We start from the raw sequence: 27,621 nt of genomic DNA, 5'->3' as shown, positions 1-27,621 counted from the left end.
AAACTGGGCCGGATGAATCCTTTGTCCAAAAGCTCACTGAGTTGGCTGGACAATTCTTGCATCTCCGTAGGAGCCAATCCGTAGGGCGATTTGGCGATGGGTGTAGCTCCTGGCACAAGGTCAATTCAAAACTCGACTTGCCTTTCTGGGGGTATCCCCGGAAGATCATCAGGGAATACATCCGGGAACTCGCAAGCTACTGGAATGTCTCGAATATTGACCTCTTCCTTGGACTTATCCACTATATGGGCCAGAAACGTCAAGTCTTTCTTTCGTAGATACTTATGTGCCTTAATGCACGAGGTAAGACGAAGTTTCGTGCTGCGTTTGTCTCCGTATATAATTAGGGTTTCGCGATTTGGAAGGTGAAGGCGAACGGCCTTCTCGTGACACATAATTTCAGCATGGTGGGGACTTAATCAATCCATGCCAATAATCACATCAAAACTCCTAATGGAAACAGACATTAAGTTTATTTGAAAGACGTGCTGGTTCAAGGTTAGGGTACATCCGATATAGATTTCCCCAGTGGATTCTGTTTTCCCATTGGCCATTTCCACCGTAAATGTTTCATTAAGCTTCTGGGGTTGTTGTTGTAACAAGTGTTTAAATCTATTGCTCACAAAGCTTCGTTCTGCTCCGGTATCAAATAAGATGCATGCATAAGTGTGGTTTAGGAGGAATGTACCGGTGACAACAGCGGGATCCTGAACCGCTTCTCCCTGACCCATGATCAGCACTCTTCCTGTTCCTCCATTCCCAAGGTTGTTGTTGTTGGGGCAGTTTCGACGGAAATGCCCAATCTTTCCACATCCATAGCAGGTGGGTCTTGGTCCTGCATTGTTGTCGTTGTTGTTGGTGTTGTTGTTGTTGTTGCGGTTGTTGTTGTTGTTGTTGTTTCCTTGCTGCTGGTTCTGGGGAGGATAGGTCCTGCAATATTTTGTCGTGTGTCCCTTGCGATTGCAACTAGTGCAATGCATCTCCCTGCATTCGCCATTATGATGGGGACTGCACTTGTTACACTTTGGGAGATTTCCGGAATACTTCCTAGGAGCACTTGGAGTAGCTGAGACTGGATCATGTGGTGTGGATGGAACTTGGGTGGTTGCTGCATTGACTGTCAGTGTTTGCTGCTTCTTTGACGACTCTGAGCCTTGTCGTCCCTTCCTCTTGTTATTCTTTCCTTTCTTGCTGTCACTCTCTCCTTCTTGTTTTCGGTTTCCCCCTGACTTCTCGCCCTTTTTGTTGTTATGGCCGTACAACTTCTTGGCCAATCTCTTGGCACTGTCGAAGGTTTCAGGATTTGCAGCTATCACATTTCCTTGGATTGGGGAGGTTAATCCCCAGCTAATTGTTCGATTTTCTTTCCCTCCGAAGTAATCATGCCAGGGCACAACAGAGGCAGTTCGCTGAACCTTGATATGTATGCATCAATGTCGGAATTTCGGACGGTGAGATTCCACAACTCCTGTTCCATCTTCTGAATTTCACCACATGGGCAGTATTCGTCCATTAGCATTTCCTTCAGTTCCGCCCAGGGCATGGCGTTTTCCACGGGGAGAGTCATGGCTTCCACGTGTCCGTTCCACCAGGTGAGAGCTTGATCAACGAACGTGCATGCGGCAAACTTCACCTTCATCTCCTCAGGGCACTCGCATATCTCGAATACTGATTCCACCTTCTCAATCCATCTTTTTAGGGTTATCATTCCCCCGAGTTCCATTAAAGGTTCGTGGCTTGGCATTGGTGAAATCTTTGTAGGAGCATGTCTTGGTAGGTCCTTGATTTATTACGTTGTTCGAACTTCCAGCCCCTTGTCCATTGCCTCCTCCATTGTTCCCTTGGTGAATTTGTGCCATGGCTGCGGTGACCGCAGCAGATACAGCTGCCTGGAATGCAGCTGAGTTGACTTCGGGTGGGGTTGACCGAGGGTTTCCACGGGTTGGTCGTTGAGGCATCTTTCTGTCACGAAACGGAAAGATGTTGAGTGCCTAAATTTTGTGGGTTCGTGGAGTTGTGACTAGATTTATATCATGTATTTAAGTAGTTTCGCATATCAACATATAATCATAGAAGCATAGCACATAACAGGTAACAACATCATAGCAAAACGCATATATTTTCCATTAATAATATCCGTACTTTGATACATGAAAATTTGCTTGAGAGAGCATACATATAGGATACAAATTCGGCAGCATAACGACTCTACGAGTAGTGTAATCACTTAAACATAGAGTCGGTGGTACATAGCATAGATCATAGTAACATAGTACTAAAGGTGGGTACGACTAGTCCTAGTCATGGTGGGATGCGCCAGGGGGTGGTGCTGAGGAAGTGGATGCTCCCTGAAGGTGAGCCACTTGTCGTTCTGCGTCTCGGAGACGAGCCTCCCACCTCACCTGCCTCATGTGGAACTCTCGGATAACCTCTCGCATCTCCTGCTCTGCACGTTCAGCCCTAGTCCGTATCTGGTGTATCTGATCGGCGGTGCTCTGAGCTAGTTCGCCTGTGTTCCGCAATCGTATCACCATGACCGGAAGCGCGTGATCGGACGGTCCTCCCTCCCTCAAGTCGTAGAACTTGCGTGACATGCCTTACGGAGGTCGTTGTCCCTGCTTTCTGCTCCACCTCCAAAGGTCGATACCCCAGGGTGGTGTAGGACCAGTCGGGCCCATCCGATGAGTGGGCACCCTGGTCGAGTAAGGGGGGTTGATGACTTCGGAATCGGCGTCCGAATCACCGTCATCGTCATCGTTGGGTTCCTCCTCGAGGTCTTCTTTGGCTCCTTCTTCCTCCGGGTCCACCACTGGCTCGGCAGGTCCGCCCTAGGCTTTCGCCTCAGGTTCCTCTTCAGACTCCTCCTTAGGCTCTTCTTCAGGTTCCTCTTTAGATTCCTCCAACCATCCGTTATTCCCCTGATTAGGGAAATATGGATCTCCGGAGTGATGGAAACCAGCCATGCTGTCTGCGAGTGTGTATAAATATACTAATATTATTCCTAAGACGTTATAATTATTGTATAATTTGAGTTGATGTTCTCTTCTTGGTAATAAAGGGGTATGTTTTAGGTTTGCCAACCATCGCGATTTCCTCGGGGCATGTGATAGTTGTACCTCAGAGGAAATGTAGTTGATCAGACTACATTCACCCCTTAATACGACTATGAACAGTCCCGGCTTAACCGAGATGCTAGCGTTATCTTATTTGATTTGGTATTATGTTATTTTTCCCTATATCATACAAGTAAGGACGTTTTATTGTTATTTGTTTGTTTTGTTCAGAGTTTTTTTGTCTCTCTTTGGTTTATAGTTGCATATCAATCTGTGGTTAGATATGCTAGTTCACTATAAACAGTGCTCTGATACCAACCTGTCACACCCCCGAACCAAACGGCGGAAACGTCCGAGGGCTCACGTGACTAAATTTGAATATTATCACAATGAATATACATGAATCATAACATAAACATCACCATGCATCAATATATTACAACTGACATTGTTCACATCAAGTACATTGTTTTAACATTACAAATCCATAACATAAAATGTTTGATAGTTTTTCAAAAGCACAACGCACTAACATATATACTTGGTACTACTCCTCAGCTTACCTGTTACCTAAGAATACAAGTTATTTTGAAAACGGTCAACATATGGAATGTTGGTGAGTTCATAAGCAGGTTTGATATGAAAAATGTTTTGTGTAGTTTGAAAGAAAACAACCCAGAAATCCGATATTTCCTGAAGAGATCAATGTTTATATAAAAGTGTGAAGATCCGTAAATATATGCATGATGATTTCTAGACGTGTATAGTTGAAAAACTTCGTATTAAAAGTACCAGTGAAAAATGTTGAACTTCCCCGGAAAACCCAATGTTTTCCAGAAAAAAATATCATATAACTGTTCGAATTGTTATTCCATCACGTGAATGATTTTGATTTACCTTGATTACTTGTTTAATATTGGATTTATTTATGTGAGTCGTTATAACCATGCATGATAATGACTAGTTCGTATGTCTTGGCACTCTGGTGAACGCCGGAATTGATCTTAAGATTTTGTCACCCTAGACTCGCCGAATCTAACTGTAGCGAGCAGCTGAGGTGTGGGGGAGTGACCCCCGTATAGATCTATACACAAACTCTCGCTCTCCCTCCAGGAGACTTTGATTATAACTACAGACTACGACTGACACACGTTGGTGCCACCCGTTATTACTCACTAAATCTCAATTGACTTTGATTACTATTGATTATCGACCTTTATTTGTTTACTTGGATATACGACATGCCTAATAAACGAGGAGAAGAGGATTACAAGATCCTACTATTCCCGCGTATTATTTATGGCTATTGGTTATGCGAAGAGCTCGATGGCCGGTTTCGCATTTGATTCATTTGGACCTTACTAGCACTGTTAATGGGCTACTAAGGCTCAATAGCACTTAAAAGTCATTGAGGGTCCCTTAAATATGAAATTGGGTCATAGAAGGCCTAAAAACATTTATTATTATCTCTTGGGCCCAAAAATCATGTTAATGGGTCACAAAGGCCCAACAAGCATGATTGGAACTTTCAAGCCCAAAGATTTGAGTGTTTTCTTGTTTTAGGTATAGTTTCATTGTTGGAAAGTTTGATTGGGTAATTGTTAATTTCGCACCGGAACAAGGTCGGTCGGTTATTTTTAACGATGTTTGAAATTATATGTATTTTCATCTTTCCATTTTCATGAATTGTAGTTTGGTATTTTTATTTTAACTCAAATATCTTAAAAATAAAATAATTGACTCAATAATCTCGGTTTGAACCCCTTTCAGCCCTTCTTTGGTAAAATTGACAATTTTAGTCCTTTATATATAAAAAAAAGACTTTTTAAGCCCTTAAACCATTTTCTTGACACTTTTGACCCAAAAACTTGTTCAAGTGATATTTTTAGTTCAGAACTTATTCTTTGGCAGTTTCAGCCTTTCCAAAAAAGTATTTTTCAGTTAAAGCCCAAACTTTTGCAACTTTTACAAATTTGACCCAAAATCCAAAAAGTTTACAATTTTGATCCTTTTTTGGAAATTACATCATTTTAACCCCTTATTTTGTTTTATTCACCCTTTTACCCCCTGTTTTGAGAAGTTTATCATTTCAACCCTTGAAAGTTGTAATTTTCGCAAGTTTTGGCTCATTGGGCCGAAAAGCCCAAAATTTGGCCCATTAAGCTACAAATTACATTTCTAGCCCTTAAAAGAGTATGATATTCATAAAAACATTTATTTTTACTGTTTTGACTCTATTAGTCCTTAAGAAAACCGTGAATGACAATCTTTTCCCAAACTTTTGCTTATTTGACAAAAATAACCCAATGATGAGTCTTATGTTGTAACTTGTTTATTTTAACCCTTATATGATAGATTTTCTTAACTAGTTATGTGTAGTACACCCTAGATCATATATTTTTCCCTCATGAACTATAGATCTCGAAATATCTCTCATTTTTGGCACATATTTACCACATATACACATGAAATCACACATAGCATACACACATATAGATCTACACATTTTACTTGTATTCTCCCCCATAAAACATATGAAAACCGAAAATAAAGGGGGTATGAACTCACCTTTGCTTGTTGATTTCGATTTGAAGAAGAGATGGAAGAGTTTGATGCTATTTTCAGTCCTAGCAACACCTTGTAGTAGATTTCGAGATCTATGGAATACTAGAGCATGGATCATGAAATAAGATGTTTGAGAAGAATGATCTAGCTTAGAATGAAGTTTATGTATCTAGAAGATGTGGTGACTTACCAATGATTTGATGATCTAGTGAAGGATCCTCTTGAAAATACTTTAGATCTTTGAAAATTCGGAGGAGGAAAGGAATATTATTTGAGGGTATTTGAGAGAGTTTTTGAAGGAAAATTGGAGAAGTGTGTGTGTGGTGTTTTTGTTCTCGGTCGTTAGTAGAAAAGGAGGAGGAAGAAAGGGTTCTTGCATGGAGGACAATGATCTCATAGATGTATGTGAGTTCATAGTTACATGTTGGATAATGTTGTGTTGTCACTAGCCTACTCCATGCATTTTTTCTTTTTCCTCTTTTTTTTACATATGGGCCAAAAATGGGGCTAGAAGGAGGAAGTGGATTAAATTTGGGCCATTACTCGCCTTGGCTCGAAATTATGAGGCCCAAATAAATACTTTTCGGCCCATTGAGCTCCTATGATGGTTTACGGCCTAATATAATTCAAGGTATGAGCTTTATGGCCCATTAGGGCTAATTAAATTTGTTATGGCCCAATAAGGTCCATTAGGGTATTTTATTTCATTCTAGGCCCAATATGGCCCAAAATGTTAAGTTTCATGAAAGTGGTTCCAATTAGGGCCCATTTAAGAGTTCTAAGCCCAAAATAGTCAAATTGGAAGCTTATTGGCCCATTAGGCCCAATAAGGAAATCCTAGTCCATAATGGACTTAAACCGGGATTTCTAGGGTTTCCAATTCTTTGTTGACTATTTGAAGTGCTTGAATAGAGTGTTTGATGGAAAATTTGTTGTTATTGAATAAGCATCATACATGCTTTCACATTTTTGGTTCACAAATGTTATCATTGTTGTTGTTATTGATGGGTTTTGAGCATTCTAACACTTCCTAAGTGTACATGCAACCCTAATAAACCTTGGATCTATGTTTGTCTAATTATCATGCAAAGTTGATTTCCAAGGTTATGTTCCTATCTAGCATACATGGGGAACAATTTCTACTTGAATGAAAGATAGAATTACATACCTTGTTGTTGAAAGTGTTCCTTGAAACCTTGTGAACCTAGCACCTCAAGTGTGATGCCTCAAATGCTTCACACACCAAATGCAATGAACAAACTTGAGAGAATACTCTAACACATGCAAAATCGGCCAAGCCCTCTTGTTCTCTTGTGCACCCGATTTTGGGGAGAGTTCACTTGTTTATATAGTGTGTTGCATTAGGTAAACCCTAATGTAACATGACTCTTCATTTCTTGATCCATGGGTTAACTCCATGGAGCATCCTATGGGTGGAACCCAACTTGATAATCCATGGAGCCTCTTAGCCTACTATATAAGATATGGAAGATTTACATAATCTACCCATATATCTAATTAGTTATCTTTTGATCACTTAATTAATTCTAAATTAATTCTTGATTAAAACTAATTAAATAATATTATTAATATATTAGAACTTATAATATATTAATAAACCATATGTGTTATTTCTCTCATTTAGTTTATCCAATTGCATGATGTCATGCAACCCAAATGGAGCATGTCGGGTCGGGTCAAGTATATACCAGAAATAGTTATGGACTTAGACACCTTATCTAACAGTCTCCCACTTGGATAAGTCTAATAACTATAACTGTAATACTTCAGGAACCGATCAGCAATCGTAGCTCTTTAAAGGTTTCTCGGAACTGAGAAGATGTTGATACGCTATTTAAGATAAGTGATCATATAATCCTCTGTTCTAGGTATCAGCCGGACAAATACATGGAACATTGTCCTGCTTATTGTCTAGCAGTTTGTTTCCCAATTTCCGATTTGTTTGACAAAGAACTTAATCGAACACATCAATTTAGTTCTGACCGGGCCTGGTACAATGGTCAAAACAAAATCATCGAGGGGCCCATATATTAGCTTCTAATCCAAGATGGAAGAGATAAACTTCGACTCATATGTTTGTTCTACTACTAGTTGAATCATACACAAAAGCACGTTTTATAACATTGAGTTATTAATGTGTTTTCGTACAATCAATGCATAACCAATTCATAGGCAACAAATCATATCTCTAGGTTTAAAGCCTTATATGATATTACCGTCTCACGATCACTCGAGATAAAATTCCATGAAGTGATTCCAGTGAGCGTGGGTTGATTCCAATACTCAGAACTTATGAGCACCATGAAGTGTTGTCCTATAACTTGACACCTACAACCAACTTCATGACAGTCTTGATTCATATCTACTTCCAACATATGACCGACTATGGAAAATTTGAATAATATGTAAAACACAACATAATATTCTGGAAGTCAAAACATGCAAAAGAAATTATAGTAAACGATTGACAGAAGATAGTAACACTTTACTCATAAATAAACACAACTTTTATTCATCATCAAATGTCAATTACACTTTACAAATTTCATAATTATCTAACTACTAAAACTAATATCATCCTTTAGCCCTATGCTCCGAGCATGCTGAAGATGCTTAACCCTACTCAGTCCCTTTGTGAGGGGATCTGCTGGGTTTTCATCCGATGATACCCTCTTTGCCAGGAGAATTCCTTCTTCTATGCGATGTCTTATGAAATGATATTTTCTGTAACACCCCGAGTTCAGAAGTGCAAGTTCAGGGTTTAGTGTAAACAAGGAAGGTCGACTCGGCGAGTCGAGTCGCGATTCTGGTCACATGTTAAGTGACCAACTCGGCGAGTTGGCGTCTGGACTCGACGAGTTGGTGCTGGAAGGAGAAAAACCCTAATCTGGGGATTATGCCCTATATAAAGAACCTAATACCCTCCCCCCAGCCTCTTTGTCTCCCATGTGTGTTCTAGAAACCCTAATAGTCGTGACTAGGAGCTTGGATAGTGTTTGGAGCCTTGAGAAGTGAAATTGGTGGAAGGAGCTTAAGAAATTGGAAGATAGCATCAAGGGGCTTTAAAGAAATTTGGATTATTCTTCAGTTGGAGCTTTCATTTGAGGTATTAATCTGTTGCTTGAGCTTTTGTGCATCTAGATTTATCATTTGTGGAGGTTTTGGGGCATTTTTGGTATAAATGAAGTCTATCTCGAGTTTGGAGTTAGATCTGAGGTTGCTACCTCAGATCTAGGCTTGTAATGATCCAGGAAGCCACAAAGTTTATGCCCAAGAGTTGTTGGTGAAGCTCTTTTGTCACAAAGCCTAACCCTAGAGTGTTTTGGACTTGGATCTCCTTGGTATCACGTAAAGTTTGCTACTTTACGTGAAGGATAGCTTGTAGAAGGGTAGATCTATGGATTGGAGCCCCTGCATGGCTTGAGTAGCCTCTGTATGGATTGAGAGCTGGAGATACTTGGCGAGTCACATGGGTGTACTCGACGAGTTGGATGAAGATAGGCAGGAATTCGACGAGTTGGAAGAACTACTCGGCGAGTCTGTTGAAGATTGTCTTGGACTCGGCGAGTTTGTTCTTGGACTCAACGAGTCTGGTCATGGAACTCTAATTTTTGCTGGTTAAGTCTTGAATCGGTGAGTCGAGGGATGACTCGGTGAGTCGAGCAGAATGGGACTCAAAGATCCTTGAACTCGACGAGTCATCGGGTTGACTCGGCGAGTTAAGTCGCGATATGGGGGTTTTCAGAGCATAGGGACTCGACGAGTCAGTGGGTTGACTCGGCGAGTAGAGTCAGTCAGGAAGTTTGACTTTGGCTAAGGACTTTGACTTTAACCAAGAGTTGACTAGTTGACTTCCAGGGGTATTTTGGTAATTTTTAGTGTTTATTGAGTTCAGTGTTTGATATTGATCAGGGGAGGAGTTCGGGTCGGTGGTTGGAGCAGCGTGATCTTATTTCTTCAGCCGACAGTTGCAGGTGAGTTATCCTCACTATATCGACAGGGTCTAAGGCACCAAGGCCGGCCCTTTATCGGATGGGAATCCGGGTAGTTGTTATGTTATTGCTTTGCTACATGTTTGCATCCTGGTAGTTAGGATGGTATATGTTAGAGACCGGTTAGGTCGGTATCCTGGTTAGGGTGTGCTATGTATGTGATCTGTTAGATCGGTTGATTAGTTGAGAATTGCTATATGATTATATGTTTATGTGCACATGGTTGTTTGACTGTGGTTGGGTTGAGGCGGGTCCTGCTTTGTGCTGGAGGCCAACATACCCAGGGTGGACCGGATATCCCGAAGGCCCAACAAGCGGTCCAGATAGGCTGTAGGCCCCAAGAGGGCGGACCAGACGTGCCGAGGCTCGGAGAGTGGACCAGGCCTACTGAAGGCCTGGTGCGGGCGGACCAGTCATACTGTAGACTCAGAGAGTGGACTAGGTGGGTTGAAGGCCCGGTGCGGGTGGACCAACCACACTGCAGACTCGATGTATATGGCTTGACTCGGAGGGTGGATCAGGTGGACTGAAGGCCCGGTGCAGCGGACCAGTCACACAGTAGACCCGAAGTGCATGGTTGTTCTGTTTTGTTTATGATATGTTATGTGTATGGAATTGTGGCTGGTATTTTGGGGGTATCTCACTCAGCATTCGGGCTTACCTTTGTGGTTTAATGTTTCAGGTACTTCAGGAGACCGTGGCAAGGCAAAGGCGTGATCGTACTGCTCCTCATGTTTGGTGTACTTGTGATGTGGTTCTGGGAAATACTCTGATAACAAATGAATTGAAAACCTTTTTGTAATGAATTAATGAATATGGGTTGTTTTTGAAAAGTTTAAATTGGTTGAAAATTTTTGGATGTTACATTTTCTGTCGATGTGTCTGGATCTCCCGTGATCCCTTGGTTCCTTAGCTAAGGCAACAACACTTTCACTATCACAGAAAATTTTCATAGGCTCCTTTATAGCTGGTACTACTCCAAGGTCTCCAATGAAGTTCTTCAGCCATATAGCCTCCTTTGTTGCTTCGCTCGCTACTATATACTCTGATTCACAAGTGGAATCAGCCACTGTCTCCTGCTTGGAACTCTTCCAAGTGATTGCTCCATCGTTTAGGGTAAAGACCCAGCCTGACTGAGAGCGGAAATTATCCCTATCAGTCTGGAAGCCAGCGTCACAATACCCTACAGCTCTCAAGTCATCACTCCCACCGAGGGTAAGGACCCACTCCTTATTCCTCCGTAGGTACTTGAGAATATTCTTTACCGCAGTCCAGTGAGCCTTGCCAGGATTCCCCTGATACCTGCTAACCATGCTCAAGGCAAAGGCCACATCAGGTCGAGTACAAGTCATAGCATATGATGGGTTTTGGTCATAAGAACATCCTATGTGCTCATACAAACCCTAATGCTTGGATCTAGGTTTCTCTATTGTACATGCAAGTTATCCAAGACTATAAACCCTAGATCTAGCATATGATAATCAATATAACATATAATTAGGGTTTAGATCATACCTTGATTGTTATGTAGCAATAACAATCTCAATTCCTCCTTGTATTGACTTTAGAAAGCTTAGAGTCACAAATGTCACTCCTCTAATGGTTCACAAACACCAAGAGCAAGAGGATGAAGAGGAGAGGTGAAGGAGGTTGCCCAAAACGTGTACAAACCCTAGAAGAAGTCTTAGCCACGTTTTTGGGTCATAAGGGTACTATATATAGTGAGGCTATTAGGGTTATCTAACAAGGAAACCCTAATTTGGATGCTTAAGCCCTAAGCAACCCATTGACTCCTTTCCTTAAAGGCCTTGGACGATTTCTAATGGGTTTCCCCATAGAATTCGTCCACTCCTTAATATAAGACAATCCATAGCCCAAATTGCAATTATCTTATAATTACAATTCCAGTCCCTTAAGTTTAATTAATCTCTTTTAGTCACAAACTTAATTCTTATTAATTATTGACTAATATTAATTAAACAATATGATTTCTCCTTTAATATATTATTCTCATAATATATTAATAAATCATATTTAATCCTTTCTCTCCATAATTCATCTTATCAAGTTGCTTTGGTGAAGGCAACCCAAAAGGACCATGCACCATCGGGTCAAGTACATACCAAAATAGTTATGGACTTAGACACTAATCCAACAGTCTCCCACTTGGATAAGTCTAATAACTATTATGCGTATGGCTTCAGATCCTGATCTGTAATCATAGCTTTCCAAAGCCGTTGTCAACTCTGATCCTATCAGATACGCGTGTCCTTTAGATAAGGGATCATATATTCCTCCATTCTAGATATCGTATGAGACATGATTTCTAATCATTCTCTTTGTACTATTTCTCGACTTCCGATTTATGACGACTGACTAATTGAACAAATCAAATTAGCCCTAGCCCGGCCGAGCATTTACGTTTGTCATCACTAAATCATCGAGGGGCCCAAAGATATCGCTTTTATCCTACTTTGGATAAAAGGAACGGATAAACTTTGATTCAATGCTCGCTTGCACTCACTCACCGAATCACACACAACAATATGTTTTATGACACCAAGTTACTGGTGCGTTTACATATTATCAATGTGCAACCGATTTGCAAGATACAACTCACACATCTCGGTTTCAAGAATATAAGATGTTATCGTCTCACCAATCACTCGTGATACAGTTCGTGGAATGATCCAAGTGCGCGTGGGTTTAATCCAATGCTAAAATCATATTCATAAGCACTCATGAACGTTGCAGCAAACATTTGCTTATGTCTAATACTCTTTAGACAATCTACACACCAATTCACGACAGTCTTCATTCATACCTACTTCCAACATATGAACGACTGTGGCCCGTTCGAATAATTTGACCAATTAAATTATTCAGGAAGTCAAAACATGCAAAGTGAAACACAAGAATAATACTAATCCCATATGGCCTCAAACCTTCGAGTATAAATAAAACACCTTTTATTTATCACCATATCGATTACTCATTATTTGTCGTTTCGGGTAATCAACTTCTTACTTGAATTATTACACTTGTCCCATGCTCCTAGCATGCACACAATGTTTACCTATGGTTCTAACTTTGTGAAATAGATCAAATGAACACATTTCCAATCATACTCATTTCACAACTTCAAATCCTTTTTCATAAGTGAAAGAATATCAAATTCTTGCTATTTATAGAATATGCTAGATTCTAACATTTTATGCAATGATCCTTTCGTAATGTCACTACACCAAAGTCACAAAGACTATTGCCAATGAAATTACAAAGTCCTCTATCGGAGATTGTTACAATACAATTCCTTAGATATGATGTCTCTCACTCAAAGTACATTCCTTTGAACATCCTTTTGCATAAAAGTTTCTAATCTAGATATAGATTTTCAATATTCAATTCCCAATATGGACACGTTCCCATATTTTCCATATGACAACTTATTCTTAATAGAATCTTATCTATTCATAATAATGTCGATATGGTCCATCTAATACTATACTTCCAACTACTCATAAGCGACCAATCCTCGATGAACTTTGGATTGTCCTTTGATAGTTGTTTAATTATCTTAGTCAAAACCGATTCTTGTCCTTTTTCCCTCTAAATGCGCTAGACATTTGGAAAATTTTAGAATGGTCAAATATTATAGCATTTGCAATCGATCCTATACCCGAAGCGTGTGGGACACGATGCATAATGTCTTACATAAAGATTTGATACTTCATCAATCTTCTGCCATAATATTTTATGTGCTACGTTCTCTAAATTCGAACTATGAAGAGGAATGCCGTAATCATAATCTAAGTATGAGAACACACCATGTTTCCTTGACTAAATTATTAACATTCCACAATCTAAGCCTTTAAATTTGAAATGAAGCATAATATTCTCTCCCTTAATTATAGCAAAACAACTATTCAATCCTTACAACTTTGCAAAGCAAGACTCTTGTTTTCTATAATTAATATTGCCAACTTTCAATACTTTCCTTAATAATCATACAATCATAACATTTATGCTCCCACTATCATGATGATTATTATAAACATAACACTTATGCTCCCACTAGCTTTGACATGTATTCAGAAACCAACTTAACTTCCAGAAAAACAATACTTATTGAATTTCTTAAGTTCATGTTTCTAATACCTAATGCTTTGATAATCCTTTATCTAAGCTTATGCACATTTCCCTTAGATAGCTCATATGTGTGTCTAAACAATTCAGACTAATTGTCAAATCTCACAATTCGAATCATGGAAAGGGATACCGTAACCATAATCGTATTCGAGAATTCAATTTCACAATCACTATCTTTTTAAAATCTATCTTAGTGAAAGCATTTCCTCACAATCATTTTCGTGAAGGAGGGAATCTTATGACACTTAGATTTTAATGGTGTATGTGTTCCTATCCATGCGAATTTGTCAAAACCAAAGTTTACGACAAAATCAAATTCATATGGACCGAACTTTCTTAATCTTGATTTCTTGCCTTATGGTAGTACAGCTGCCCACCATGTCTTCCAAGTAGTTAAGCAACTCACATTTTTCCTATCAATGTACTTTTCATTGATCAAGTTCCTTGCCTTTTATGCATTCAAATGAGAACTCATAGAACTCACATGCATAATTAACTCAATTGGAATGGCACAGAAACAAAATAGTGTCAACACGATAGGTTGTAAACCTCAACTCGTGTGCTAGTGATGATCGATAAGGTTTATTTTGATTTGTTCTTGAAACCTTTCAAGACATTAAGACTCCCACTGACTCCTTGACATATAAGATTCTCTTGTCAATAAACATTTCTTGACAAACAAATATTCAAGAGTTAGTGTAGTTTTTATCAAAAACACTTCATAAATTTGTCCTTGTTGGTCTTTGTCTTATCCAAGACATCACAACTTTCCACATTTGATGAATGTTATAAACCTTCCTAATACTTTTCACTCAATGTCACAATCTTTACTCTAAGACTTGTTTTGGAACGAAGTATGATTGACTTCTTGATTTAACCATTTCTTCAATTCTTGATTCCTCTTCTTAGACATACAATTGTACTAAGACTCACTTAGAGGATCAATTGAGATATGGTTCTTAATCATTAAGACCTATCATAAAGCATAAAAGGTACTCTCCCTTCTTCTTAGAATGGAGAAACTTTTATCTTTCTGCCTACTTGATTCTTCTTATTCGTTTTGCTATTGATTTAAACCTTTTTCAATCAATTCAGAATTACACTTAATCTTATAAGTATAATCATATTTACTAAACCTTTAGTAAATCATGACGAATATCTTTGTTACTCTTGTGGTGGACTTGATCAACACACAACTTTGTGTACTTGATCTCTCAGACCTTCACTTGACACTTTGTCAATGAATTAGTCTAATTTCCAAATATGAAATTTCTCATTCATCATGCAACCAAGTTGCGTGATTCCAAATTTCTGTCCAATTGAAACTTGGGCGATGAGAACCTCTCCCTATTTGGTAAATTCTCGACTTTTCCACAAACATCATAAATAAGAATCATATCCATTCGTTGTAGAAATATGCAAACAACAATTTTCATAACGATTTCATTGCAAGGAAATAAACAAATAAATAAATATGTCAAACAAAAATTTATTTTATTCATAAAAACAGCGGAAAACATTTGTCCTTACAATGTAAAATCCATTGAAAACTATGTAGTCAAACATTCCTAACAATTCTATCATAACTATCTAAGCTCAAAATCTAATCTTCAAGTCCATGCGATCGAGATCCATTTCTTTGAGATTAGACTCATCTTGCTCTTTCATCAAGCTTCCTTTCTTTTCACCGATCCTGCAAAACATTCAAATGCAATCTTATCACATCATGTATTAAGAATGAACGAATAGGAACTTAATGGAGTTAGATAGTGGATTTTACCTGAAGCACAGCCATACTCTTTGACTTTCCCATCTTCTGGAATCTTCAGGCTCTTAGGGCAGACTTCTATCCAACGCCCTTTCTCTTGGCAGCAAACGCAGGTCGCTTCTCCTAGAACGTCCTCGGAAGCATGGTTGGTTGACTTTCCCAACAAATACGCTCCATTGCTTTGCCAAATCATTTCTGATTCAGCAGCAATGAGCATGTAAGTTAGGTCAATGAGGTTATCGTCATGATCCATCATATAATACTTTCTTTTGAACTTATTATATGATTCAGGAAGTGACTGCAGAACCCAGTTCACAGCCAACTTATCGGGGAATGACGCACCCAACATTATCAACCTATCGATGTGTGATTTCATTCCTAGAACGTGGGCACACACGGGCTTACCATCTTCATGTTTCATTTCCAATAGGGCTTTAGTGATATTGAACCTTTCAATTCTTCGATCTTGTGGGTTAGGGAGAACAATTGGAGGAGGTGGAGGAAGTGAAGCATGGTTTCTTGTTCCTCGATCGAATCGTGGAATACCATCTTCATGTGGAATGCTTGTTCCTTGGGATTTAGGAAGACCATAGTTGTCGAACTTTGACATCTACAAAACGGGAGAAACAAATTCAAGTTAGTTGATTGATTGAGTCCTTAGTAAATCACCCAAATGAGATACTAAGGCTAGGACCCAACACAATACGCTACAACCTAGAAAAGGGATGCCGTAATCTAGTTGCGGAATATTTGAAGGTAAGTGAATGACGATTCACTAATTTCCACCATAAAAACGAAAAAGAAATTTAAGTTTTAAATCTATGAAAACTCCTAGATCCTTTGAGATTCATTGAACATTTCAATGGCATGTTTAAATCTCGATATGCCCCTCTTGTTTGTGACTGGGATGCCGAGGATCACAAAGCGGGTGTGAATAACCATGCAAACTTACATGGTGCCCTCACATGTTACAGTCACCTATTCGATGTGTCGGTAAACCACACACGCTCCACCGAACTATGACAAACATTGAGTCACCCTTTGCTACCTTTGCTTAGAACCATTTAGTGTGCCGGTAAACCACACACGCTCCACTAACGTCTTTGCAAGGGTACAAAGTGTAATTTCATGGAATTGCATCAATTCACTTTTGCCTAAGTAACTAAGATTGGGAATTTGTAAAACATTTAGTTACTTTTGTACTTCATTATACTTATAATGGAAGGTTTCGTCCTATCCTACCCGTTCGGCTAACGACCCTCCACTAGTCAAGAGTGCGGTGGGTAAGAGTGGATACCCATTCAATCGCCATTTTATAGGCAATTTCCTTAAACACCCCTTATAGACCAGCTTCGTGAATGAGGCCTACTAACGGTAAGACTGACTTTTACTCATACATATATATAATGTTAGACTATTAATGTTATATATAGTATAGAGTGTATTTTACACTTTTAAAATACTATGTGGTCAAATTTAATAATTATACCTTTAATTCAATTAAATTGTAAACCAAAACTTTTATGGATTTATTAAACCTCTTTTAATTATACACCTTAATTAATTAATAAAACCATAAGGGTGTGAATTGAACTTTTCAAAACAATACTAGGGTTTTAGAATTTAACATTCCTAATTAAACCTTTAATCAACTTTTAAATTCCAAAACGTGAGGACAAGTTTTGAAACATTTCAAAACATTAGGGTTTAGAATTTAAATATACATCAAAATTAACCTTTAATCAAAATTTAAATTCCAAAACTTGAGGGCAAGTTTTGAAACCTTTTCAAAACATTAGGGTTTCAACTATTTAAATTTCAAAACTAAACTTTTGAGTTTAAATTTAAACTATAAAACCTAAAGGGGAAAATTTGAAACTTTTCATAACACAAGGATCAAATAACAAATAATCCAAATTAACATTTAATCACATAATTATCCATATTTGATTTATTTAATAATTTCTTGCAAAACAATTTACCAATTTAATCAAAATAATTAATCAATTATCACATAAGGAAATAAATATTTTATTAATTGATAAATATCTTCAATTAGATCAAGAATATACTCATATATATCATAAAATCGGATTTATATTGATCTAATATGATAAAGATAAGTATCTCAAAGATAAACAGCAAGAAATCCCGAAAATAGCTCCATCTGACGCTCGAACTCGCCGAGTACCACACTGTACTCGCCGAGTTGAGGCCTACTCGCCGAGTACACTATGGTACTCGCCGAGTTCATCAGCCAGGGAGCTCAAAACTCGATTTTGCAACTTGAACAAACATACAAGGCATCAATACAATAGAAACCAATCAAGGCTCTGATACCACTGATGGGTTTTGGTCATAAGAACATCCTATGTGCTCATACAAACCCTAATGCTTGGATCTAGGTTTCTCTATTGTACATGCAAGTTATCCAAGACTATAAACCCTAGATCTAGCATATGATAATCAATATAACATATAATTAGGGTTTATATCATACCTTGATTGTTATGTAGCAATAACAATCTCAATTCCTCCTTGTATTGACTTTAGAAAGCTTAGAGTCACAAATGTCACTCCTCTAATGGTTCACAAACACCAAGAGCAAGAGGATGAAGAGGAGAGGTGAAGGAGGCTGCCCAAAACATGTACAAACCCTAGAAGAAGTCTTAGCCACGTTTTTGGGTCATAAGGGTACTATATATAGTGAGGCTATTAGGGTTATCTAACAAGGAAACCCTAATTTGGATGCTTAAGCCCTAAGCAACCCATGGACTCCTTTCCTTAAAGGCCTTGGACGATTTCTAATGGGTTTCCCCATAGAATTCGTCCACTCCTTAATATAAGACAATCCATAGCCCAAATTGCAATTATCTTATAATTACAATTCCAGTCCCTTAAGTTTAATTAATCTCTTTTAGTCACAAACTTAATTCTTATTAATTCTTGACTAATATTAATTAAACAATATGATTTCTCCTTTAATATATTATTCTCATAATATATTAATAAATCATATTTAACCCTTTCTCTCCATAATTCATCTTATCAAGTTGCTTTGGTGAAGGCAACCCAAAAGGACCATGCACCATCGGGTCAAGTACATACCAAAATAGTTATGGACTTAGACACTAATCCAACAGCATACATGATCGAGCCTACTGCAGAAGCATAAGGCACTCGACTCATTTCTGCTATCTCAGCCTCAGTACTTGGGCTCTGAGTTTTACTCAATCTAGCGTTACTCTGGATAGGTAGCTCTCCTTTCTTGGAATTCTGCATGCTGAATCTCTTCAGCACCTTGTCCAAGTAGGTACTTTGACTAAGTCCAATTAGTCTTTTACTCTAGTCTCTCAAAATCAGTATCCCTAGAATATAGGCAGCTTCTCCTAGGTCCTTTATAGAGAAACACTTCCCAAGCCAGGACTTGACTTCCTACAGAGTTGGGATGTCATTTCCTATGAGTAGTATGTCATCCACATATAATACCAAAAAACTAACTATACTCCCACTAGCCTTGACATACACACAAGATTCATCTTCACTCCTAGAAAAGCCAAATTCCTTGACTTTCTCATCAAAGCAAAGATTCTATATGCGAGGTGCTTGCTTTAATCCATAAATGGATTTCTCAAGCTTACACACTCTATTAGGGTACTCGTTAATGATAAAACCTTCTGGATGACTCATGTAAACATCTTCATACAACTTTCCATTAAGGAAAGCGGTTTTGACATCCATTTGACATATTTCTGATGGGTTTTGGCCATATGAACATTCCTATGTGCACATGCAAACCCTAATGCTTGGATCTAGGTTTCTCTAATTAAACATGCATTGAATCCAAGACTTCTAATGGCTAATAGAGTATAAGAACAATACAAAATCAGAGTTACAAGTTTACCTTGAAACACTTGTTTGATCTTCTTGTTCTTGGAGCTTTAGAGTCACAAATGTCACTCCTCTAATGGCTTACAAACACCAACTAGCAAGGAGGATGATTTGAGAGAGAGGAGAGAGGAGAAAATCGGCCAGGGTTCTTCCAAAGATAAGGGTGCCGATTTCCCCACCCCAAGGGGTCTATTTATACTTGTAAGGCTCCTAGGGTTTCACCCTTAAACCCTAATTGGATAACTTAAGCCCTAAGCAATCCAAATCCTTTCCATGATAAGCCTTGGACGATTTTATGGTTATCCTTAGCCCTAGAAATCGTCCACTCCTTATCCATAAAGGATATACATAGCCCAAAGTGCAACTATCAAACAATTGACAGTTTATACCCCTTTATTTAATTAATCTCTTTAAGTCACCAAATTAATTCCAATTAATTTATGACTTATATTAATCAAATAACAATATTATTATTCCTTATATTATTCTCATAATATATTAATAATATTCATTCTCTCATAATAAATCATCCTGTCAAGTTGCTATGGTGAAGGCAACCCAAAAGGACCATGCACAATCGGGTCAAATACTTGCCTAATATAGTTGCAGCCTTAGACACTATTCCAACAGTCTCCCACTTGGATAAGTCTAGTAACTATATGCACAAGTACAATCCGATTTGCAATCGTAGCTCTCAAAGACGCTGTCAAACTCTGATCTAATCAATCTTGTCCTTTAGATAAGGGATCGTACAGTCCTCTGTTAGATATCATGCTGACAATTCTATGGAATGATTAGTCTAGCATTTTGGTTTCTCGATCTCCGATTTATTTGACATAGAACTTAATCGAACACATCAATTCAGTTCTGACCGGGCCCGACACATAAGTCAAATCAAATCATCGAGCGGCCGAGATAGCGCTTTTACCCTCTTAGGATAAAAGTTACAGATAAACTTCGACTTATATGCATTTACTTATTCATTAATCAACTATACACAATAATGCGTTTTATAACACCGAGTTACTGATGCGTTTTCGCATTATCAATGTACAACCAATTAACAAATAACAAACCATATATCTAGGTTTTAAGACCATATGATATTATCGTTTTGCGATCACCCTTTTATCACATTCCATAAGGTGATTCCAGCAAGCGCGGGTTTGTTCCAATGCTCAAAACTAGTTCATAAGCACTCATGAACGTTGCAGCAATCTTTTGCTATGTCTAATACCATTTAGACAATCTACACACCAATTCATGACAATCTTCATTCATATCTACTTCCAACATATGAACGATTGTGGACAATTTGAACAATTCGATTATTCTTAATAAACTCAATTATTCTGGAAGTCAAAACATGCAAAGTGAAACAATAGTTAAACAATTAACATAAGATAGTAACATTACTCATAAATAAAACTCCTTTATCAAATGTTAATTACATTTATCTATTACACGTTTCTACTACTATCTAATCCATGCTAATATCATCCTTCAGCCCAATACTCCTAGCATGCTGCAAGTGCTTAACCCTACTCAGTCCCTTCGTAAGCGGATCTGCTGGGTTATCTTCTGATGATATCCTCTTCACTACGAGTTGACCTTCTTCTACACGATGTCTGATGAAGTGATATTTTCTGTCGATATGCCGAGATCTACCATGATCCCTTGGTTCCTTGGTCATGGCAACCGCTCCTTCATTATCACAGAAAATCTCCATGGGCTCCTTTATGGCAGGTACAACTCCAAGGTCACCAATGAAGTTCTTCAACCATATTGCCTCCTTCGACGCTTCGCTCGCTGCAATGTACTCTGATTCGCACGTTGAATCAGCTACGGTTTCCTGCTTGGAACTCTTCCAAGTTACTACTCCTCCATTCAGGGTAAAGACCCAGCCCGACTGCGAACGGTAGTTGTCCCTGTCGGTTTGAAAGCTGGCGTCACTATACCCTCGCACCTTCAAGTCATCACTCCCTTCGAGGACTAAAAACCATTCCTTCGTCCTCCGAAGGTACTTAAGGATATTCTTCACCGCAATCCAATGGGCTCTGCCAGGGTCCCCTTGATATCTACTAACCATGCTCAAATCAAAGGCTACATCAGGGCGAGTACAAGTCATAGCATACATGATTGAGCCAACTGCGGAAGCGTATGGAACTCGTCTCATTTCTGCTATCTCAGCTTCGGTACTCGGACTTTGAGTCTTACTCAACTTGGCATTACTTGGTATCGGTAATTCTCCCTTCTTCGAGTTTTCCATACTAAAACGTTTTAGTACTTTCTCTAAGTAAGTGTTCTGACTAAGTCCTATTAGTCTCTTACTTCTTTCTCTCACTATCCTTATTCCCAAAATATAGGAAGCCTCTCCGAGGTCCTTCATAGCGAAGCACTTCCCGAGCCAGGACTTAACTTCCTGCAGAGTCGGGACGTCGTTTCCTATGAGCAATATGTCATCAACATATAGAACGAGGAAGCTTACTATACTCCCACTGGCTTTGACATATACACACGATTCATCTTCGCTTCATACAAATCCAAACTCTTTGACTTTCTCATCGAAGCAAAGATTCCATCTGCAAGACGCTTGCTTAAGTCCATAAATGGACTTCTCAAGCTTACACACTCTATTCGGATGCTTCGGATCCACAAACCCCTCTGGCTGAGCCATGTAAACATCTTCAGCCAACTTCCCGTTAAGGAAAGCGGTCTTGACATCCATTTGCCAAATCTCATAATCATGAAATGCGGCAATAGCTAGCATCACTCTAATAGACTTTATCTTCGCAACTGGTGAGAAGGTCTCGTCATAGTCAACTCCAGGAGTTTGAGTAAAGCCCTTCGCAACCAATCGCACCTTATACGTGTGCACTTTTCCATCCACGTCGGTCTTACGTCCGGGCACATTATCAACCAAATTCCAAACTTGGTTATCATACATGGATTGGATCTCGCTATCCATTGCCTCTTTCCATTTCGCAGACTCCGGGCCTACCATGGCTTCCTTATAGCTATTAGGTTCATCAAGGTTTATTAGTGTACTATCACTAATATACGTGTCCCCTTCGGTAGTAATATGAAAACCATATAACTGGGGTTGAACTCTAACTCTTTCGGAACGTCTAAGAGGTAATGATACGTCAATCGGTTCAACCGGAGTTTCCTCCTCGGGTTGAGTGCCAGCGGTAGAGGTTCCTTCATCTATCGACTCTTGAATCTCTCCAAGCTCGATTTGCCTCCCACTGTCTCCTTGGCCTATGAGTTCGCGTTCTCGGAAAACTCCTCTCGTCGCAACAAAGACAACATTGTCCTTCGGTCTATAGAAGAGATATCCAAAGGATTTCTACGGGTAGCCGATGAAAATACATCGCTCACTACGAGGTTCGAGCTTGTCGTGAGTATCTCGTCTTACGAAAGCCTCGCAACCCCAAACCTTGATATGTGCTAACGAAGGAGCTTTCCCTGTCCACATCTCGTGAGGTGTTTTGGCAACCTTCTTAGTAGGGACTCGGTTAAGGATATGGGCGGCAGTCTCTAAGGCATACCCCCAAAAAGAGATAGATAGTGAAGCACGACTCATCATAGAGCGAACCATGTCCAACAAGGTTCGATTACGCCTTTCTGCCACCCCATTCAACTGCGGTGTCCTAGGTGGCGTCAATTGTGAAACTATTCCACACTCCTTGAGATAATCGTGGAATTCAAGACTTAGGTACTCTCCTCCTCGATCGGATCGAAGCATCTTGATTTTCAATTGATTCTCCACTTCATTCTTGAACTCTTTGAACTTTTCAAAAGTTTCTGACTTTTGCTTGATTAAATAGATATACCCATATCTACTATAGTCATCAGTAAAAGTTACGTAGAAGCGGTTTCCATCCTTCGTGGTTGATCTAAACGGTCCACACACATCGGTATGTATGAGGTCCAATAGACCCTCACCCCTTTCGCACGTACCAGCGAAGGGTGACTTAGTCATCTTTCCAAGCAAACAAGACTCGCATGTGTCATCTTCCCTAAGGTCGAATGACTCCAACACTCCATCCTTTTGGAGTTGGGCTATGCGTTTCTTGTTGACATGTCCAAGATGACAATGCCACAAGGATGCTTTATCCATACTATTGGAAGAATCCATGCATAAAACATCATTTCCTAAGTTATCAACAATCATAACAGTTTCATAAATTGCATTACACGGTATTGCTTCAAAATAAAAGACACCATTTAGATAAGCCAAAATAGAACCATTCTCATTATTAAAAGAAAATCTAAAACCTTGTCTAAACAAACCATGAAATGAAATGATGTTTCTAGCCATTTCTGGCGAATAACAACAATTGTTCAAATCTAAACATAAACCATTCCTGAGCACTAAAGAATACACTCCAATCTTGGTCACAGGCAACGATCTTCTGTTCCCCATGATTAGTTTTATCCTTCCATGCTCCACATCCCTATTTCTTCTTAGTCCCTGCACATCAGAACAAATGTGGTAACCACAACCGGTATCAAGAACCCAAGAAATAACATGAGATGAATCGTTAGATTTAATTGTGTATATACCTGCGAAAGACGGCTTGATCTTTCCTTCCTTGATGGCTTGCAGGTACTCTGGGCAGCTTCTCTTCCAATGTCCTAATTTATGGTAGTAGTGGCACTCTGCCTCCTTTGGGTTAGGGCAGGGCTTAGCAGGATCAACTTTGGTCCCACTAGAAGAGGCACCATCTCGGGGCTTAACCTTGCGATGGTTCTTAGACGAAGCCTTCCTCTTATTTCCCTTTCCTTGTCCAATAGCCAAAACAGGAGCAGCAGGTGGATTGGGAGTTGGCGCAACGGACTTGTCCTTTAGGTTGCTTTCAGCAACCCTAAGGAGACCTTGGAGCTTGCTTAAGGTGACCTCTTCCTTGTTCATGTGATAGGTCATCCTAAATTGATTGTAACACGGAGGCAAAGAGTGAAGCACCATGTCGATCGCCAAGTCTTCCCCAAAATCAACATTCAACTTGCGAAGACGGTCGACATACCTTTGCATCTTTTGCAGGTGCACGGTAAGAGATTCTCCATGACCCATCTTAGCGGAAATCATGTTAGTGAAAATCTCATAACTCTCTTGTCTCGCGTTTTGGTGGTATATCTCCAACAAGTCTTGGTGCATCTCGTACGGGTACATGTCCTCATAGGACTTTTGGAATTCGGAGTTCATAGTGGCTATCATGATGCAATGAACCTTCGTTGCATCACGTTCATGAGTCTCGAAAGCAGTCATTTGAGCCGGAGTAGCGATTTCGGGGTTAATCTTCTCGAGCTTCTCATCGAGGACATACTCCTTGTCCTCGTAGTGAGCAATTGTGCGAATGTATCTTATTCATTCGCTAAAGTTCGTCCCATCGAAAGTCACCTTTTGACAAAGGCTCATCAATGTGAATGAACTAGCAGCAGCGTTGTTCGCGTTCGACATCTACAAATAGAAAGGACAAAGATAGATTAGAATACGAATCCCTAATTATCACCCAATAAGAAAAATTAGGGCTAGGATCCAACAACAATATTTACACATTAGAAAAGGGATGCCGTAATCTAATATGCAAACAATTTGAAGGTAAGTGAATGACGATTCACTAATTCTCCATCATGAAAACATAACTTTAAGTTCTAAATGCATTGAGAATTCCTAGGTTTGGATGAGATTCATTGAAACTTTTCAATGGCATGTTTAAATCTCGATATGCCCCTCTCGTTTGTGACTGGGATACCGAGGATCACAAAGTGGGTGTGAATTACCATGCAAATTCACATGGTGCCTTCATTGTAACGATCACCTATTCGATGTGCCGGTAAACCACACACGCTCCATCGAACTATGATAAACAATGAATCACCCTTTGCCACCTTCGCTTAGAACCAATTAGTGTGCCGGTAAACCACACACGCTCCACTAACTTCTTAGCAAGGTGCAAAGTGTAATTTCACGGGATTGCATCAATTCACTTTTCCTAAAGTAACTAGGATTGGGAAATTTTGAAAAACATGTAGTTACTTTGTATTTCATATTATACTTTTAATGAGAGGATGAGGTTGCCCTATCCTACCCGTTCGGCTAACGACCCTCCACCGATCAAGCAAGCGGTCGGTGTGAGTGTACACTCATTAAGCGCCATTTTATAGGCCGCAACCTTATACCCACCTTATAGACCGGCTTCGTGAATGAGGCCTACTAACGGTAAGACTAGCATTTTAGTTATACATATATACATATTATTCTTGTAATATTATATTAGTATAGGGTTGAATTTTAAACTTGTAAAATTCTAGGGTTTGAAATTTAAAATTGTCTAAATTAAACTTTTAATCATAAAACATAAATTTCAAAACTTGAGGGCAAGTTTTAAACTTTTCAAAACATAGAGGATCAAATAACAAATAATCTAAATTAACAATTAATCACATAATTATCCATATTTGATTTATTTATGATTTCTTGCAAAACAATTTACCAATTTAATCAAAATAATTAATCAATTATCACATAAGGAAATTAAATATTTTATTAATTGATAAATATCTTCAATTAGATCAAGAATATAGTCATATATATCAAAAAATCGGATTTAGGTTGATCCAATATGATAAAGGCAAGTTTCCATAAGATAAATATCAAAAAATCCCGATTTTTGCTCTTCCTGACGCTCGGACTCGCCGAGTCCATCACACAGAACCTCAAAATTCGAATTTTTCAAGCATCAAACAACAACTAATGCATCAATTTAATATAAACCAATCTAGGCTCTGATACCACTGATGGGTTTTTGGCCATATGAACATTCCTATGTGCACATGCAAACCCTAATGCTTGGTTCTAGGTTTCTCTAATTAAACATGCATTGAATCCAAGACTTCTAATGGCTAATAGAGTATAAGAACAATACAAAATCAGAGTTACAAGTTTACCTTGAAACACTTGTTTGATCTTCTTGTTCTTGGAGCTTTAGAGTCACAAATGTCACTCCTCTAATGGCTTACAAACACCAACTAGCAAGGAGGATGATTTGAGAGAGAGGAGAGAGGAGAAAATCGGCCAGGGTTCTTCCAAAGACAAGGGTGCCGATTTCCCCACCCCAAGGGGTCTATTTATACTTGTAAGGCTCCTAGGGTTTCACCCTTAAACCCTAATTGGATAACTTAAGCCCTAAGCAATCTAAATCCTTTCCATGATAAGCCTTGGACGATTTTATGGCTATCCTTAGCCCTAGAAATCGTCCACTCCTTATCCATAAAGGATATATATAGCCCAAAGTACAACTATCAAACAATTGACAGTTTATACCCCTTTATTTAATTAATCTCTTTAAGTCACCAAATTAATTCCAATTAGTTTATGACTTATATTAATCAAATAACAATATTATTATTCCTTATATTATTCTCATAATATATTAATAATATTCATTCTCTCATAATAAATCATCCTGTCAAGTTGCTATGGTGAAGGCAACCCAAAAGGACCATGCACAATCGGGTCAAATACTTGCCTAATATAGTTGCAGCCTTAGACACTATTCCAACAATTTCATAGTCATGAAAAGCGGCTATGGCTAACATAACCCTAATAGACTTAATCTTGGCCACTGGAGAAAAGGTCTCATCATAATCAACTCCCGGAGTTTGAGAAAAACCCTTTGCAACCAGCCGTGCCTTATAAGTGTGTACATTTACATCCATGTCGGTCTTCTTCTTGAAGATCCATTTGCACCCTACAGTCTTACGACCTGGTACATTCTTAACCAAGTTCCAAACTTGATTGTCATACATGGATTGTATCTCGCTGTCCATTGCCTCTTTCCGTTTAGCAGACTCGGGGCCTGCTATGGCTTCCGCGTAACTGTTAGGTTCATCTAGACTTACTAGTGTCTCATCGCTAATAAGTGTATCACCCTCCGCAGTAATATGGAACCCATAGTAATGCTCGGTTGCATTCCTAACCCTTGTAGAATGCCTCAGAGGTACAGACTCGTCAATTTGCTCAACAGGAGTTTCCTCCTCAGGTTGAGGGCTAGGGTTTGAAGTTCCTTCACCGCTTGACTCTTGAAGTTCTTCAAGGTCAATTTGCCTCCCACTGTCTCCTTGGCTTATAAATTCTCTCTCACGAAAGACTCCTCTTCTTGCTACAAAGACCATA

Source organism: Lactuca virosa, chromosome 9 (genome assembly GCF_052849685.1).
Source record: "Lactuca virosa cultivar CGN04683 chromosome 9, Lactuca_virosa_CGN04683_v6, whole genome shotgun sequence".
NCBI lineage: Eukaryota > Viridiplantae > Streptophyta > Magnoliopsida > Asterales > Asteraceae > Lactuca > Lactuca virosa.
This window is presented reverse-complemented; position numbering follows the sequence as displayed.